The sequence below is a fragment of the Paramisgurnus dabryanus genome, chromosome 7 (assembly GCF_030506205.2).
Source record: "Paramisgurnus dabryanus chromosome 7, PD_genome_1.1, whole genome shotgun sequence".
Taxonomy (NCBI): domain Eukaryota; kingdom Metazoa; phylum Chordata; class Actinopteri; order Cypriniformes; family Cobitidae; genus Paramisgurnus; species Paramisgurnus dabryanus.
Genome location: NC_133343.1, coordinates 14,618,991 through 14,624,990, shown reverse-complemented (window position 1 = coordinate 14,624,990; position 6,000 = coordinate 14,618,991).

Here is a 6,000-nt window from a genome sequence, read left to right as displayed (position 1 = left end):
TTGGCTGTGATCGACGTATTTTCATGGGACTTGTTTCCTTGGAGTCCTGAATAGTTGCCGAGTCCAACGATACCAAACATGCCAGAATTGGCCTTACGGTTAACCCTGCGCGGCAAAATAGCACTTAAAAAACACGCGCGAATATCTCCGCGAGCGTAATTCTGATCGACTCGAAAACATCATAGGAAGAATATTGCATTACCTTCTGAACAAAAAGTTATATTGGCATTGTATTAAAATTTTCATCAGAAATGGCTGAAAATTGCAAAAAACGAAAAATTACCTTTAAATTTTGTGTTTTTACACATAAATGGCTATAACTTCGTAACGCAAAGAGATTTTTTCACCATATTTGATACGCTGATGTACGACCACAGTCTGAGGCTACACAAAAAAAATTGTATGGTTGCACCACTAGTTGGCCTTATAATTTAACAAAACCTTTGAAATCAAGCCACCCTATGGTCATACAACTGTTTCTTCACTAATCTAAAGTGTATAGTCATAAAACTAGCTAGATGTAACACAGTTATGACCTGAGGTTGCATGCACAATTTTGTCATTGCGCCACCTACTGGTTTTGAGATATAATAACGCATTTTTTGCCTAAAACTACTGCAACAACACATCTAAAACCATGAGTCATCATGGATTATTCCTTTCATGGCTTTGACTATAATCACTAGTGGATGTCCATTTACTCTCTAGCAACCAATGAGAATACGTTATCAACTGTTTTTGCAAGAGCTTTTTCTCTGCATCAGAACATCGCAGAGACATGGGGGTGGGCTCTTTTGACTCATTAACACCACTGTAACATTTTGTGAGCTGAGTATTGCCACTAGAAGCACCACTCATTTTTACGTCAGTGTTCTAGTTATCAATGCTCGACGAAAGAGAGGGAGAGATGACACTGAATGAAAACACAGCTTTTTAGCTGATAACTGTTATATTATTTAGTCTGAAATCAAGAGATTTTCCCAGGTTCTTTAAACTGCTCATCCGAATTCAACTTTACTTTCTTATGTGCCCTTTTTGGCTTGACCCCGGCATTGCTGCTTGCAGCTATATTGGTAATTGTTTCTGTTAATAATTTTTTTTTCTTCCGCCATTGCGGTCTATGGCAGCCCATAGAACCGTACGTAGGAAAGTTATGAAATTTTGCACACTGATAGAGGACAAAAAGTCTCCACAACAAATTTGAAGTCTTAGTCTCTAACCCGCTAGCGCCACCAACAGTCCAAAGTTGCACTTACGTTTTTGCTTATAACTTCTGATCCGTATGTCCTAGAAACGAAATTCTTGGATCCTCTGATTCCTTGGCTCATGACGATTCGAATAGACCTTATTACGTCATTTTCCGTCATGAAAATTTTTCCGCCATTTTGAATAATTCGTAAAACCTACTTTTGCGAACTCGTCCTAGAGTTTTTACCCGATTGCCACGAAAATCGGTGTGCAGCATCTAGAGACACTCACGGCAAAAAGTTATTAAAAGAATTTCGATTAACCAATCCGTTGTCGTATAGCGTGTCAACGAATTTTACGTAGAGCGCAAAAAACAGATTTTAGGCTGTATCTTCGCCAAACTTAGGCCTATTGACACGACACTTGGTAATTGAGATGCCAGTCAGGATATGAGGGTGCATGCACAGTTTCGTTGTAGCGCCACCTAGTGGTCAGACATATGCTTTACATGCCTATAACTTTGGCTGTGATCGACGTATTTTTACGAGTCTTGTTTCTTTGAAGTCCTGAATAGTTGCCGAGTCCAACGATACCAAACATGCCAAATTTCGTCTTACGGTTAGCCCTGCGCAGCAAAACAGCACTTAAAAAACACGTGCAAATATCTCCACGAGCGTTATTCCGATCGACTCGAAAACACCATAGGAAGAACATTGCATTACCTTCTGAACAAAAAGTTCTATTGGCGTTATATTAAAATTTTCATCAGAAATGGCCGAAAATTGCAATAAACGAAAAATTACCTTTACATTTTGTGTTTTTTACACATAAATGGTTATAACTTCGTAAAGCAAAGAGATTTTTTCACCATATTTAATACGCTGATGTACGACCACAGTCTGAGGCTACACAAAAAAAAATTGTATGCTTGCACCACTAGTTGGCCTTATAATTGAACAAAACCTTTGAAATCAAGCCACCCTATGGTCATACAACTGTTTCTCCACTAATCTAAAGTGTATAGTCATAAAACTAGCTAGATGTAACATAGTTATGACCTGAGGTTGCATGCACAAATTTTTTCATTGCGCCACCTACTGGTTTTGACATAGAACATGGCATTTTTTGCCTAAAACTATTGCAACAACACATCTAAAACCATGAGTCATCATGGATTATTCCTTTCATGGCTTTGACTATAATCACTGATGGTTGCCAATTCACTCCCTAGCAACCAATGAGAATACCTTATCAACCGTTTTTGCAAGAGCTATATCTCTGCGTCAGAACATCGTAGAGACACGCTGGTGGGCTCTTTTGACTCATTAACACCACTGTAACATTTTGTGAGCTGAGTATTGCCACTGCAAGCACCACTCATTTTTACTTCAGTGTTCTAGTTATCAATGCTCATCGAAAGAGAGGGAGAGATTTCACTTAATGGGAACACAGCTTTTTTTGCTGATAACTATTATATTGTTTTGTCTGAAATCAAGAGATTTTCCTAGGTTCTTTAAACTGAGATTTGATACCAAATGGTTTTCGGTCGGCCATTTTGTGTGTCGGCCATTTTGAATTTTTTTTTTAAGTTCAAGTATTTAAAAAACGCAACTGTGTATTGTTATGAAACTTGGTATGGTTCATCAGCAACATGTTCTGAGAGGGCTTGTAAACTTTTTGGTGCCCCCTAGTGGTCAAGAGATTTGAAGCTATATCTCTGCATCTCTTTATCGCATTTACACCAAATTTGGTGGGTGTCATCACAATCATGACCTGAGTCACCATCTATTGTTTTGGTCAGTGCCCCTAGTGGTCAAGTCATTTAAGGCTATATCTCCGTATCGCTTTATCGTATTTACACTAAATTTGGTATGTGTCATCACAGTCATGGCCTGAGGCACCATCTCTTGTTTCGGCACAGTGCCTCCTAGTGATCACAAGATACAAAAAATTGCTATTTTTTCCTAAAACTAATGCAAACTTAGATCTTAAATCATGACAGTCATCACGTATGAATCATTTTTTGCCATGTTCAGCTTGACCCCGGTATCGCTGCTTGCAGCTATATTTATATTTATGTTCCTTTTGTAAAATGTAATTAAATGTTGTGATGTATACTTTTGGTAACTATGCAACACAGCAGTTGATATGGGTACTGCTGGCTGTGGGTCACATGTGTCTGCAGTAAATGATGAAACCACTTAAAGGGTGATTTTTGTTTAATATTACAGTAAAGAAGATTTTCATCGACTGACAGTTGCTTGCCGTGTATTTATTGACGTGTCAAAGACCATCGTGTAGAGAGTGTGGGGTTCGAGTGGATTCCAGTAAATTCATGATAAAGCACAACGCAGGGTTAAAGAGAAATCTTACACTTTTTGCATGGGAACGGTAATCTGTCACTTTGATCTTCTGACACCCGTCACAAAGGAAACCCCGATTCAAATGGACCTGGCATCACAGTTTGAGAGACCTTCAAAAGACGATGTGATTGCATGCCATCTTACGTCCTTCAGTGTAGGGGTCGTCGGAAGCCAACATACTGACCAGTCTGGGGTGCGTTTCCCGAACAACGACGTAACTCGCTGCTGAAATAGCACCCTTAACTTGTGGAGTTCCTCAAGGATCCATTCTGGCTCCCATTTTATTTTCACTTTACATGCTTCCATTAGGTTCCATCTTTAGGAAGCATGGAGTATCCTTTCATTTATATGCAGATGACACCCAAATTTATTTACCTTTAAAACATAATGACAAGCAAGGTCTAAAAACCTTGCTTGCATGCCTAGCTGATGTACGTTCTTGGATGTCTATGAATTTCTTGCATTTAAATGAGAGTAAGACTGAAGCAATTGTTTTTGGGCCTTCAGTGGGAAAAGGAAATCTGAATCTAAATTATGGTCCCTTAAATTCACAATATCAAGCCTACTGTGAAAAATCTGGGAGTTAGTTTTGATTCTTGTCTTAAGTTTGATCAACAAATAAATTCAGTTGTCAAGTCATGTTTTTTTCATCTTAAACTTTTATCAAAAGTGAAAACTTTCTTGTCTTATAGTGACCTTGAGAGAGTAACACGGGCGTTTGTTTTATCTCGATTGGACTATTGTAACTCATTGTATGTTGGGTTACCTCAATCCTCCATGTTACGGCTTCAGATGGCTCAAAATGCCACAGCTAGGTTCTTAACTGGGGTTCGTAAACGAGAACATATTACTCCAATTTTAGTGTCTCTTAATTGGTTGCCAGTGCGTTATAGAATTGATTTTAAGATCTTGCTCTTTGTTTTTAAGTCTTTAAATGGTGTGGCCCCCTCCTATTTATCAGACCTTTTAAAAGAAAACACATCAGATCGAAGCTTGAGTACCTTGCGTTCCTCAGACAGTATCACGCTGTCTTACCCTAGAACACGATTGAAGTTGAGAGGTGACCGTGCGTTTGCAGTGGCCGGTCCTAAATTATGGAACAGTCTTCCTTTATCTGTAAGGTCTGCATCGTCTGTTTATGATTTTAAATCAAAGTTACAGTCTTATCTTTTTAGTCTGGCATTTTCTTAATTTTTGTGATGTCTCTTATGTCAATTCTGTTCTGATTTCTATTTTATTTTAGTCTATTTTATTATTTGTACTGTACAGCACAGTGGTCAACTTTTGTTGTGTTTATTTGTGCTTAATAAATAAATGAAATGAATGAAAATGAATGAATGAATGAACCAACATAGTACGATGCATAGTTGGAGAAATTAACTACCTTGTCACGACTGTTTCCCAAAAGCATAGTAACTTTGTCGCACATTCGTTGTTTGAACCATGAACCTGTTAGCCAGCACTTCTATTTTTGAGCATTTTCTGAAAAACGACAACTCCAAACTAAAAGGTCTGCAGCTCTTAAACCCTATGGTCTATGTTCATAGTTCTGGTCTTGTTTGAAACTAGACACTTGACAAATTGTTGCCTAATAGTCATAACAACTCAGAGTAGTAAAGAAACAGAGTAAAACAAGGTAAAATATACATTAAATGACTTCCGTTTTTCTTTAAATAACATTCACTTAGCAAAAAAGGTATGAAATGGTCATGTAAGACACCTGGGGACACCATATAGGTAAACTGAATGTCTGACCATGCTGTGATTCAAATTTGAGAATGATACTCCAAAAAATGTTGTTTCTGTGAGCTTTTATTTAAAAAATAAATACATTTCCTTTCAGAAAAAATGCACTTGGAAACTCCAAATAGACACATGATAACAAAATGACATGATTATCAAAAGAGAATGAGTCAGGACTACACACTACATGATATCAAATCAGAACGTTTCTGTCCACCACAGCACATAGAAAAACTATTTCAGAAAAAACATTTGCACATTATAAGAAAATACTTGTTATTTTGAATGTGGTCGCTCATGAATGCACTCCAGATTCCAGTCCTCATCTGAGTCAGCTGAAGACCTATTACATCACAACACAACAAAGACACACACAAAGCAAGAGAGAATTTTAGTTTGAGTCAAACGTTAGAGACATACAACTATTTGTATGAGAAACTATGAACTACATGAACATAATACATACATACACACACACACACACACACACACACACACACACACACACACACACACACACACACACACACACACACAAACACACACACACATTACATGAATATATTTATAATTACAAATGTCTTATGTTTGCCAAACAACCTATATTTCTCAGTTGGTAATACTCATATTTTCCACCACATATCTTATTTACTTGTGTTCAGTTTGCATATTGTATGCATTGGATTCATATAGCTATAAATATGAT